Here is a 13921-nt window from a genome sequence, read left to right as displayed (position 1 = left end):
TGACCAATTGGTAAGTAAACTGCCGATCAGGTCCAATAGAGGGAAAAAATTAGTCCTAAACAAATCTTTATGTTTTTTAGTAATCTTAATCCCTAAATATATAAAATGGTCTCTAGCTATTTTAAAAGGTAAACTATCATAAATAGGGACCCATCCATTAAAAGGGAATAATTCACTTTTATTTAAATTCAGTTTATATCCCGAAAAATTACTAAATTGGGCTAATAAAGATAAAACGGCAGGAATAGAATTTTCAGGATTGGAAATATATAGCAATAAATCATCTGCATATAATGATACTTTATGAATATCCCTGCAACGAATAATGCCAGTAATATTGGGTGCTTCTCTGATAGCAATTGCCAAAGGTTCTAAAGCTAAGTTAAATAATAAAGGGCTAAGGGGGCACCCTTGCCTGGTGCCCCGAAATAATCGAAAATATGGCGATCTTTGGGTATTAGTAAAAACCGAGGCAACTGGGGAATTATAAAGAAGTTTAATCCAAGATATAAATATCGGACTAAAATTAAATTTTTCAAGAACTGTAAATAAATAAGGCCATTCTACTCTATCGAAGGCCTTCTCAGCATCTAGTGAAATAACACATTCTGAAGACTTATGTGAAGGAGTGTAAATAATATTCATCAATCTTCTAATATTAAAGGAGGAATAACGATTTTTAATGAATCCAGTCTGGTCTTCAGAGATAATATATGGTAATATCTTCTCTAGCCTTGTCGCTAGAATTTTAGAGAAGATCTTAGAATCAACATTCAACAAAGAAATAGGTCTATAAGAAGAACATTCGGTCGGGTCTTTATTTTTTTTCAAAATTAGAGAAATCGTAGCTCTGTAAAATGATTGTGGTAGTTTACCCAATGTGATAGATTCATCAAACATTTTAATCAGCCAGGGAGAGAGAGTAGAAGAAAAAGCTTTATAAAATTCCACAGAATATCCATCGGGACCCGGTGCTTTCCCCGAGTTCAGTGAGAAAGAATCCTTCAGCACCCTCAGCACCTCCTTGCATTCCAGTTCTGATACCTGGCACCCCTCCAGCCAGTTCGAGCCAGTCTCCAGCCTACCTTCATCAATTTCTTTTGTTACCTCCTCAAAAAACTGAATTAGGCTTGTGAGGCATAACTTCCCCTCACAGATTATCGCTGAGAAGACTATACTTCTCTCAATGTTTGTAAATCCTGTCCCGAATCCTCTCCAATAGTTTAATCACTACTGATATAAAACTCACCGGTCTATAAGTCCCAGGATTCTCCTTCTTTCCTTTTTTAAAAAAAAACAAGGAGACCATATTTTCCATTCTCCAATCCTTCGGTACCACAGGGGTGGCCAGAGAGGATATAAAGATCACTGCCATTGCCCCAGCAATTGCTTCTCTCACTTCCTGTAGTAACCTGGGAATTTAACAATCCTAATGCTTTTAAGAAGATCCAACACTTCCACTTCCTTCATCTCAACAGGTTCTAACATATATGCTTGTTCTATTCTGATCTCATCTTGACAAAGGTTTGTTTCCTCTAGTGAACACTGAAGCAAAGTATTCATTTAGGACCTCCCCTGCCTCCTCTGCCTCCAGGCACATGTTGCCTCTTTTATCTTAAGCAGTCCTACATTTACTCTCATTCTGTGTTATTTGTGTGAGAAATTTATGTTTCATTAATATTATAAATGTCAAAGAGGAATTCTGTCATTCAGTTTTTGTTAAGATCAACATTAACTTAATGTGACACAATGTAAGATATTTCTAACTGGAACGTAACTAATTATAGCTTTCTTAGCAAGGTCCTCGGTCAGTAAGTTATAACATTGTATGCAAAACTGACACTGTTTTAGCATATGTGCCAGCTATCCACCTACATCATCATATTTCTGACATTAAATAGCATAACTGTAGTCCAAGGATAATGATGAGGTGTGGAAACACAATGATTATCATGTATTTGCTGCCTGTCAAAAAGTATAATGTAATGTATTCCCTAATGACCCAAGATCAGAACTAGAAAAAATGAGAAACCAGGCAGGCTTTAAATTGCAAAAAAAAGGGGACAAGTGGAGAAAAGAAAGGGAATGTTTATGATAGGCTAGAGACCAGAATTGTACACATGGCACAATTATATTTGGTATTGTTTGAAAGAGAAATCTATTTGGAAGAGTAAAGTCAAGTAAAGTTTAATGCTATCTGATTGTACAAGTACAACCTGATGAAACAGTGTTCTCTGGTCATCAAGCAACCAGGCATACAGACAAACAATACATATGCAGGCAAGTACTTCACCTACGCAAATAAATATTGTTTTGTACATATGAGAGTCTTGGATGGTTAGTGTCAGTAGTTCCTTTGTTCATTCAACATTCTCATTACCTGTGAGAAGAAGCTGCTCCTCAGCCTGGTGGTACTGGATCTGATTCTCCTGTTTGTCTTCCCCAATGGGAGCAACTGAACATGCTGTGTGCAGAGAAGAAAGGGCCCCCAATGATTTTGTGTGCCCTCTTCAGACAACGACCCAATAGATCATGTTGATGGGGGGAGGGAGACTTCACTAATCTTTTCTGCCACTCTTATAGTCCTGTGGCTCGAATTCCGATCCATTTCTCTGAAGCAATCGCACCACACTGTGATGCAGCCATCCAGCAAAGAGCTCTCGATATAATGGTGGCTGGTAGCATTGCCTGCTTCAGTCATCTCAGGAAGTGCAGTTGCTGTTGCACCTTGCTGACAAGTGTGGAAATGTTGAATGTCCATGATAGGACACTGGCTAATTGAATTCCAAGGAACTTGGTGCTCTCCACACTTTACTACAGAGTTGTTATGTGTAGTGGAGGGTGGACATTCCTGGAGTCTAGGTAGAAAAGAGGTGAACAATATTGGAAGTGTGAAATGTCAATCACAGCAGTTGCTAGAAATTTGACATAAGGGGTCATGCTAGAAATATTTGGCAGATCTGGCATCTATGTTGAAGAAGGAACAATTGAGTGGCTTTAGAAGTGAAAGACTGAACTGGATAATTCTGAGAAAAAAAAGCTGTGGAATTGTTTATGTTTGTGCATGATAAAATGCAGTTTATCTCAAATTATTGAATTTAAAATTGAGTTCTAAGAGCTGAAACGTGGAAGATGAGGTTTTATTCCTCAAGTTTATGCCTGGTTTTGTTGAACCAACGTCTGTAACCTGAGACAAAGAAGTAAGCTTGTAAGTAGGGTAGAGAAGTGAAGTGATGGGTGACTGCAAGGATATGGTCAAATTCTGGAGCACTTGACAAATCTGCATCTGCCAACTTGCTGGTTGGCTCTTCCATTTCCATCGACTGCTCCCCGTTGAATAGCGCTTTTCCCATGCAAGTCATCAGCGACCCAAATTATCCTTTCAGGGACAGGTGGAGAAAAGAAAGGGAATGTTTATGATAGGCTAGAATAAAGTGCAAAAATAAGAATCCTTAACTGAGTCCCTGATAAACTTGTTGAGGAGACTGAAGATGCAGGAGTAGAAATTATTCCTGAACCTGGTTGTATGAGTCTTGTGGCATCTATTCCTCTTTTCTGATGGTGGCAGCAAGAAGAGCGCATGTGCTGGGTGGTGTGGATCCTTGATGATTCAGGCTGGAACCCTTTAAGTCTTGATAATGGGTTCTGGCCTGAAGTGATAGCCATTCTTTTACTCCCACCCACTAAGTTCCTCCAGCAGATTATTTGTTGCTCCAGATTCCAGCATTTTCAGTCTTTTGTGTGTCCCCAGATTGAACGACTGTGCTGCAGAATTCTAATTCTAATTAAGAGTAATTTGAACTTCAAATGTTAACTTTGCTTCTCTCTTTGTAAATGTCCTTGAGCTAGCTCAAAGTTTTGTGCTTTATTTCTGATGTCCAGCCCCTTCAGAGTTTTGCTTTTTTAGTTCCCCTCAATCTTGTATGTTAACCAAAATATAACTTGTTCCAACATTTAGGCTTTGTGCATCCAAACATGCAAATAGCATGGTCAGAAAGAGCAATGGTACCTCCACACCACTGCAGAGAGGATCATTATGGATAAATAATAGTGGATGAGGTGTGAGTAATGGAATGGGCTAGCAAAATGGGAACAGGTAAAGGACAGTTGGATACAGTGGAATTTGGAAAATCAATTTTAGTGGTACTAACTGCAGAGCTCAAGAAACACAGCTTACCAGAGAGGAGTCAACTACCAACTGATTTTTTTATTTTAAACAATCACGCACCTCATAACGGGGAGGGATATCAGCCTGCTTCATAAAGGGGAGTGATGTCAGTGCGCCTCATAAAGGGGAGTGATGTCAGCGCGCTTCATAAAGGGGAGTGATGACAGCCTGCTTCATAAAGGGGAGTGATGTCAGTGCACCTCATAAAGGGGAGTGATGTCAGCGCGCTTCATAAAGGGGAGTGATGACAGCCTGCTTCATAAAGGGGAGTGATGTCAGTGCACCTCATAAAGGGGAGTGATGTCAGCCTGCTTCATAAAGGGGAGTGATGTCAGTGCGCCTCATAAAGGGGAGTGATGTCAGCGCGCTTCATAAAGGGGATTGATGTCAATGTGCTTCACAAAGGGGATTGAAGTTAATGTGCTGCAGAGTCATTGTCTCTCTGGCAACATGTCAGCAGGGAAGCAACGCCCTTCATCAACCAACATGGGTCTGCAAATGTGGGTTTCTCCTGGGAAATAAAGGGGAGCCCACACCATTCTATGCTGGCCGCTCAGTGTGGCGATTCTGCCTGTCTAACTGTGTGGCTGCTCGGTCTGCCACATCACCCCCTGCCCGCCCCCCACCCCCCCTCACCTCCCCCGAATCATTGCACAGCTGCAATGTCACAAATTTCGGTATTGTAGGAGGGCATCCCTGGCAATTGGGAAGTGGTACATGCACAGGTTTAGCAATGTCCATGTGTGCAGGCTTCAGTCTGTCTCGTAAAAAGTTCTGGTCAACCACCGATGTCCAATAGCAGTGTAAATCCATTGTGCTGCAGCCTAATAGGCCCCTTGTAAGTTTGCTGCAGGAGTGTAGAGTGGGATGGACATTGAACAAAGACATACGAAGTAGAGTCGAGAGCAGCAGGAACCTGTGTAGGTGGTGATCCATGATGAGTTGCTAGAACCCATCTTGTTTCTTAGTTCTTGTAATTGCTCTGTATCTGAAGATCTATCTTTGGCTGGAGAAGGAGTGATGTCTGTTGGTACTAGGAGTGGAGCGCCATAAACTAATTCTGCTAAAGAGGTCTGCAGTTCATCCAACAGCACCCACAGTAACTCATCTGGCCACTGAGCCCATTAAGTATTGCCTGGAAGGCTTATTTCAGATGCTGGTGGAAACGTTCCACTAGCCTAACAGCCTGCGGGTAGTATGCTATAGTATGGTGTAATTGCATACTGCAAAGTTTCACCTGGTTTGCCCACAAGGTTGAAGTAAACTGAGTACCCCTGTCAGAGTTTAGATGGACTGGTACTCCAAATCCAGTCACCGAGGTTGAGAGAAAAGTCCGAGCACACGTTTCAGCCATGACGTCCATCATTGGTGTAGCTTCCGGCCAGTGGCTAAAACAGTCATCCATTGTTAGTATATAGCATTAACCTCTCGACATGGGCAGTGGGCCCACAATGTCTATGTGCACATGCTGAAATCTTTGAGTCATAGGTAAAAATGTTGAAGCGATGCTCGGGTGTGCCGTTGGATCTTTGCTGCCTGACAGAAGGGGCATGTTCATGCCCAGTGAGTGACCTGTTTCCTTGAGCCATGTCAGACATATTTTGAGGACATAAGCTTGATGTTTGTGCAGCCAGATGGATGGGTCAGGCCGTGAATGTGGTCGATAAGTTTCCTCTGCCAAGAGAGTGGGATGATTGATTGTGGCTGGCTGGTTGAAGTTATGTTCACCTGGTTGGGGCCCAATGAAACGTCAGCTAAGAGCAGATCTGTAATAGCTGTATGGAAAGCTTGTATCTCCTGGTCCTCTTGTTGGGCTATTGCGAGAGCCCAGAGATCCAGCACTCCTGTAATTGCATTGATCTCTGTCCTGGACAAGGCATCAGCGACAACATTCTCATTAACGGACAAAAGCCGCACATCAGAATTAAATTCAGAAATATAGGCTATGCCTCTGTTGATGCGCCAACCAGGGATCCGTAATCTTGGGAAGGGCAAATGTTAGAGGCTTATGGTCAGTAAATGCAGTAAAACGTCTATCTTCGAGAAAATATCTGAAATATTTTATGGCCAGATAAAGTGCTAACAATTCCCGGTCGAAAATGCTGTACTTTAATTCGGGCGGGCATAGGTGGTGGATGAAAAACACCAGGGGTTGCCAGTGACCACTGATTTTCCATTTTAGGGCCACCCCCATGGCAATATCTGATGCATCTGATGTGAGTGCAAATGGGGTGTGCATATGGGGGTGGGCCAACATGGTTACCTTTGAAAGCATCTCTTGCTTTATCAAATGTTTCTGTGGCCTTTGTAGTCCAGAGCAGTTTTTTATGTTTGCAGATGAAGATGTGGAACAAGGGCTTCATGATCCTGGCAGCTGCCAGGAACCTGTTCTAAAAGTTAACCATTCCCAGTAATTCTTGTACCCCTTTAACTGTAGTAGGCTTTGGGAAGGTCTGAAAGGCTGATATTTTGTCTGAAAGCAGGGTTGCACTTGCGTTCGAAATCCTGTGTCTCAAAAAGTCAAATGTGTGTTTGCCAAATTCACACTTCGCAAGGTTGATAGAAAGTCCAAAATCCTGAAGCCTCTGGAGCAGTTGTCACAGGTGTTGTCTGTGCTCTTGTGTTGACACCAATAAGGTGTCATCGAGGAGATGAAATGGAAAGGCTGTAAGGTCCAGCTGTAAGGTCTGCCGCCTAATAGCAGTTGTATCGACTTGGTACCATAACTGCTAATTGTAGTGCCATTAACATTATGCAAGTTGGCCTGAGGCACTCAAGATTCCTGCTCATAAGAGGATGGTGGAAAGATGCTGAGCTGAGCTCTGGTATCAACTAGCAGTTTTCATCTCGTGTGCTGATAAGTGGCATATCTGGTCATCAACCGTCAAGGCCATCAGTGGTGGTTGCCATTGTCGTTTCCCTGAGAGTAAATGCACAGTGGCAAACAGCAGTGCATTCATGCCCCACTTTCTGTGGTAGAAACACCACTCACAGTTCTCCAATGGCTTTTTCTTCCTCAGAAGCTTGTGGAGTCCCATAGAACTGGCAGCTGCATTGACTTGACTGTACAAGGTGACCTTTTGAAACTTTGCCACAGGAGGCTGTGGTACCCTGTGATGTCTCCCTCCCTCCCTCACCACTTCCCTTGGTTTAGAGAAGTCAGCAGAAGAGAGCAGTAAGGCAATGTCACGAGGGAGCTGTTCTAAGAAGGCAGGCTTGAACATAAAGCAGTTGGAATGGCCGTCTGCTAATGCAAGCATTTCATTCATCAGTTCTGATGGCTTCTCTCCCCCAAATCATCGAGGTGGAGAAAGCATGTGCCTCTTTTCAGGTCAGACATGCCAAAAGTCACGAGGAGGTGTCCCTTAAAAGCACTGTATTGATCCACCTTGGGCAGGTTGTGGATAAATTCATCTACCTTAGCAACAGTATCTTCATCTAATGAGGCGACCACTTGCCAGAATTTGGTGGCTTCATTTGTTCTGTTCCTAATATGGAACTGGGCCTCAGCCTGCTAGAACCATGGACGTGGTCTGAGAGGCTAGAAGGTGGGCAGTTTCACAGTCACTGCGTGTTTCACTGTTGGGGCTCAAAAGACGTTGAGCACCTGCGGGGTCACCAATTTTAGTGGGGCTAACTGCAGAGCTCAAGAAACACAGCTTATCAGAGAAGAGTCAACTACCAACTGGTTTTTTTATTTTAAACAATTGCACACCTCATAAAGGGGAGTAATGTCAGCGCGCTTCATAAAGGGGAGTAATGTCAGCGCGCTTCATAAAGGGGAGTTATGTCAGCACGCCTCGTAAAGGGGAGTGATGACAGAGCGCTTCATAAAACGAAGTGAAATTAATGTGCGGCAGTGTCATTCTCTCTCTGGCAGCATGCCAGCAGGAAAGCAATTCACTTCATCAACCCACACAGGTCAGAAAACATGGGCTTCTCCTGGGCAAAGAAGGGGAGCTCACACCATCCTGTGCTGACCACTCGGTGTGGTGATTCTGCCTGTTGAACTTTGCGGCCGCTTGCTCCGCCACATCAATTTTATATCAATATGTTGTCTGCTACCCAAACAGAACATGATCTGTTCTACAAATTTGCACTTAGCCTCACCCTGGCAACAAATGAAGCTAAAGACAGGCAAGTTTATCGAAGGAGGAATTGAGATAGCTGGCAACTAGAAGTTCTAAACAACATTTGAGGAAAGCACACAGGTGTAACACAAACCTGAAACTCAACTTACAACCATTTCCCTCCACTGATGCTCCCTCACTCACTAAGTTCTTCCAGCTTCTTTCTGTTCATTCAAGATTCCTGCATCTGGATTTCCTATCATCTATCGCCACAATTGCTCCACAGCAGATGCAATATTGCTGGCTCTCCAATCAGCTCTGGATCACCTTGAAAACAACAATTCATAAATATGGCTGCTTTTCATCCACTACAGCTCAGCCTTCAATACCATTATTCCCACAGTGCTGGTAAAGAAGCAACAAACTAAAGACCTCTATACCCCACTCTGCAACTGTATCCTTGATTTTCTAATTGAAAGACCACAGTCAATATAAATTGGAAACAATGTCTCCTCCTTACTGATTATCAACACAGGCCCGCCCCAAGGATGCGTGCTTAGCTCACTGCTCTACTCATTATACACACTTGACTGTGTGGCCGGGCACAATTCCAATGCTATCTACAAATTTGCTGATGACACCACGGTTGTCGACAGAATCACAAACAGTAATGAGGAAGTGTACAAGAGGGAGAGAGATCAGCTTGTTGAATGGTGTAACGACAACAAAGATGACTTAGCAAAACAAAGAAGATGACTGTGAACTTCAGGAGGATGTCAGTCCTCGTGGAGGTGTCAAATCTGAGGACAAAAATAAACATGTTAACTTGGTCTGTGACATCACAGGCACCAGACTTCATTCCATCGAGGACATCTACATGAAGCATTGTCTGAATAAAACAGCCGCTATCCTCAAAGACCTCCACAACCCTGGCCACGCCCTCTTCACTCTGCTACCATCAGGAAAAAGATGAACACTCATCGGCACAAGGACGGCTTCTTCCCTGCTGCCATCACATTCCTGAATAATCAATGAACCAAAGACACTGCTTTACTTTTTGTGCACGACTATAGTTAATATTCTTTTTTTTAATTTATAGTAACATTATAAGATGGTCATAACATGAATGTTCTATGATGCTGTTTCAAAACACCGAATATCATGATTTGTTCTTGACAATAAATTCTGATTCTGATGCATTGAATTTTGGTGCTGGATTAGATGTGTGCCTAATTTTTAAGCACATGTGAAGAAGGGTTCAGGCCTGAAACTTCAATTGCCTATTGCTTTTATGGATATTGCACAACCTGCTCTGAACCTCCAGCACTCAGATATATTGCTTCTGAACCCCAAAAACATAATGGTTCAGTGTGGCTTATACTCTCATATTAGGTTCAAATTTTCACAAGACTCACATTACACAGATAGTATTTTCGGTTTAATTACATGTTGACTAATGGAATATTCAGACTGCATTCCCACCCATATCTTTCTGGGCTTCAATAGTTTTCACTGGTGTCTTGTCTCTAGAAATACTATTTATTGAACTGTCAGTGGAGAATGCATGATTTATAGTACAACCTTTTATTAGTCACCATCAAGATTGACCCTTATTTATACAAAATATAACATAAACAAAAGAATATGTTCATTAAAATTATTAAAATAAAATCTCATTTTTAAAAATAAAAGCACACAACAAAATCCTTTTCAAAGCTTATGTCATTATCTAAACTGGGATAAAAAGACTACCATACAATGCACATAAATACTTAATTGCGAGCAAATTGAAAAAAAATACCCTTTGGTTTTACATAGGATTACAATACTGTGACTGGCTATTCAATCCAATTGGTCAATGCTTGTGTTTATGTTCCATCTCACCTAGCCAGGCAAATGAATGTTGTGGACTTGTGTGATTTTAAAGTTAACAGGTCAGGAAGGAGTCACTCACTTTGTTAGAATGTTTTGCCCAACCCGATTGCATCAATCACAATCCCAATTGTAGAAATGCGTGATCATTTTCTATCAATGATCTTCAAATTAATTGTTGGAATTTTATTTGTGTGACCTCAGGCCGAAATTATACCGCATTCTGTGATCAGAGATAACATTAAAATTAATGACTTCCTGCATGAATTCCATTGTATAACTGGACTGTACCAGGTATTAAGATTCTTTAAATGTTAAGGCATTGGGTAGAATAAAGCAACCGGAATTCAATGCAAAATCAAATAATTTTGATTATTTGAAAGTAATTTTAGTTATTTCAATCAGAAGTTCTGGAAGGAAATGGAAACAAACCTTATATTCCTCCAGCAAGGTCCTCCAGCAAAATTAGAAACAAAAATATATTCAGAGTAAAAATGATGATGAACATATATTTCCATTTCACTTCAAAGACAGAAGTGTTATTATTTAAGGAATTGGTTGTCCAATCATCAATTTTGAAACTTGTAATGGCCTAGCAATTGGGATGAATTAACATTTGTTCTGGTTGATCAGCCAGAGAAACTCTGGTCTTCACTTCCCAAGTGTTGCATTTGTTTCTGAGTTGTTGCATGTTAGTCTTTCCAAGATACATAACCTGCCATTGGTTTTCAATTAAGACTAAATCACCCATCAGTGCAATGGCAAAATTTTAATTATATGTCGTATTTCTGTTATGATTTAATTTTTGGTTTTTATTTTGGTCCAAAACATTGTTTCCTTCATGGGAATACACCTATGACTATGGCCAATAATGCTTTCTCTGGTAGCAAATTCCAAGTTCATAACTCCCTGGATGAAGAAACAACTCTTGTTGTTTTGCCTTATACCATGGGTGTCAAACTCAAATTCACAGAGGGTGTGTGCAAGGTACACCCCAAGTGCAGTCCAAATCAGTAAGATTGGGCCAAACTAAATATTTATTGAAAATTTTCAACAACATCTGCATGTTTTCTCTTCTTTCAACATATGTAATGTTAAACTTTTTCTTATTAAAATAAATGTTTAATAATAGTTTTGGTTAAACTCTTTTCAGAAGAAGCATTAACAAATGAGAAATAAAATATTCAATAAATAATATTTCTCTATTGCCTTTAAGCTCCTTTTAAAAGTTTTTTTTTCACAAGCCAACAAGTCAAAAAAATAACAACTTGCTTCAATGAAAATCCAATCTTTCAACTATGAACAGTCCAAAGTTAACCAAAGAAAATATGAATCCAAGCTTACACTGTGATTTACTCTGATGCACCTGGGTCTAAACCAGATACTTAGCATCTCTTCTTAGATGCAAGTTCATCAAACTGGTCAGAGTTTGCCTCCCACCTGTCTTGAAAGGTCCTGTTTTCTGTCTTTCGTTTGGCCATTTTTCGTAAGGGGTTTATTACATGTGAGTTGGGCGACAGGTCACAGATGCTAATGAAAGTAAAGAGAGGAGGTGGGGGCGATTAGCGGGCTGACGGGCCGGCGCCAACACATTTGCAAAGCATTCTGGGATTTGTAGTATTAGCTGTGCATCTGCTATACTGGTGCGGCAGCCAGCGGGCCAGCTCTAATACATATTTGATATGATCTTGCAGGCCAAATATAATTATATCATGGGCCAAATTTGGCCCGCGGGCCTGAGTTTGACATGTGTGCCTTATACGCTGAGATTCCAGATCTTTCAACTTGAGAAAGATCTTCCTCACATTCATTTGATTTCTCTTTGTCAGAGTTCTGCAAGTTTCAATTAGATCCCATTTTATTCTTCCAAATTCAAATTAATATAAATTAACGAATTTAGGACAGCACAGTTGGCATAGCAGTTAGTGCCTTTACAGTGCCAGCGATCAGGATCGGGGTTGGAATTCCACGCTGTCTGTAAGGAGTTTTTATGTTCTCCTCATGTCTGCATGGGTTTTCCCCAAGGGCTTCAGGTTCCTTCTACCATTCAAAATGTACTGGGGTGTAGGTTAATTGGGTCTATATTGGATTGCACTGAGTCATGGACCAAAATGGCCCATTACTGTGCTGTGTGTCTAAATTTAAAAAAATCTTAGTCAATTTATTATGTATTCATACACCAGCCTTTTTTGGAACAATACACTACTGGAGTTATATCTTTTAGATAGGCAAGAGGCCCTTGAGAGAAGGGGCTACAAAAACAAATAATGTTACTTTTGTATCAAATGCTTGAGAGGTTAAGGAAAGCAAGGAAGATTTTCATTATTATTTTAGCCAGGGCAGCTCAACACTGATGTAATTTGAACTGTATTAATCAGATATAAAATAAAACCAAATAAAACATAGATGTCTTTAAATTTTAGAAATTGTAAGTATCTCAGACAACAACTGTTTAAGGTCAAAGACCGCATTGGAATTATTAGATGTGTTTGGGTTTGGAAAAAAGGAGGAGGAAAGAATGAAGGGGAATATTTGTGATAAGGTGGAAAGCAGAAGAGTTTATGCCAAGGAATTCTTCTCTGGTCTATTGCAGAAACAAGCTATTTGTTAACAGAATGTTATATCCTGTCACCAACAGATGATTTTGCCAGAGACAAAGTTCAATGCTGTAAAACATGCTTGCTACAAAGAAAGATTGTTTCTGGTCATTGCTGACAATATGGATATTGGAGCAAGTCCAAATTCATTGATAATCGAGTGTAAATAAGCAAAATGAGAGTCCAGTGGAGATTTAAATGGTTCATTATCAGAAGCTTCTGAACTTCAATGTACCTAAGGTTCTAATAGAAAACAATTAAAGCTGCAGATGCTGGAATCTAAAACAAAAGTAGAAATGTTAGAAGAACTCTGCCAATCAGGAATCATCTGTGGAAAGAGATACCAGTTAATGTTTCAGGGCAAAGACCCTTCATCAGAACAGAGTTCTTCTGACATTCTGTAAGGTGTGGTTGAAAGGTGTAGAGAAGCATCCAAGATTTGTTGAAACTTATCATCCTTGGCATCTGAATGGAGGAGATAAAAGTTCAGAAGCAAAGAGTGATAACTTGTGTAAAAAGATTATAGATGGGGACATCATTGGGAAACATTTTTTTTTGATGAGGGTGTGATAGCAGGCTTAAAAAAAGGAAGGATAATGTAATTTAACATCCTCTTCATGCTCTTCAGAACAAGAAAATCTGAAAAAAATGTTCTGCGGTGGAAGTTCCACAATAACCATGAATAATAGAGCCAGTTAAAGTTAGTTTCTGAAGTTACCTCCATGACTTATCATCAAGAATATTGTAATTGGGGATCACAAGACATGCAGAGACAGCATGCCATTCTGTATACAGTGGTCTGTGGATGGAATTGTACAATGTGCTGTAATGGGATTCTACATGAGATCAGATCGTTCATTCGATTTTTTTTTCTAATAACATCTGAATGAAACTGTTCTTTCACCATCTCTCTGCGAATTATGAAATGGTGTTTCCCACTGACTCACATTCTTGACTGTTTCATACACATGGCCATGGGTCAGAATCATTACAGACGACACTGGGAAAAATCAGCAAATGAGCCTTATGCTTTGGCATATTTTCTATAGTTCATTTTCATTGAATGCAAAATCAAATACATTTGCGCTAATTAAATTGTATTTCTTTCTTGATTAAAACATTGGCGTGCAGGTTTGTTCCGTGTAATGGAAGCAGATTCTTTATTTTAATGAGGCATCTTGAAATATCATAATTAAATTTTTATATTCATTGCT

The 13921-nt window shown here is 40.4% G+C and overlaps 1 long non-coding RNA gene across 2 annotated transcripts; it reads right to left on the bottom strand.

Moving 5' to 3' along the window:
* Nucleotides 1–2171: 2171 nt before the first annotated feature.
* LOC138736789 (uncharacterized) lies at nt 2172–4758 on the bottom strand. 2 transcript variants are annotated; one of them, XR_011340575.1, is made up of 2 exons: nt 4229–4758; nt 2172–3379 (listed from the first exon to the last, which is right to left on the bottom strand). It is a non-coding gene; the product is annotated as an uncharacterized lncRNA (long non-coding RNA). The 2 variants fall into 2 exon arrangements; XR_011340574.1 differs by lacking the exon at nt 4229–4758 and adding an exon at nt 4178–4222.
* Nucleotides 4759–13921: the final 9163 nt, after the last annotated feature.

The sequence above is a fragment of the Narcine bancroftii genome, chromosome 6 (assembly GCF_036971445.1).
Source record: "Narcine bancroftii isolate sNarBan1 chromosome 6, sNarBan1.hap1, whole genome shotgun sequence".
In the NCBI taxonomy this organism is placed as follows: Eukaryota; Metazoa; Chordata; class Chondrichthyes; order Torpediniformes; family Narcinidae; genus Narcine; species Narcine bancroftii.
This window is presented reverse-complemented; position numbering and strand designations above follow the sequence as displayed.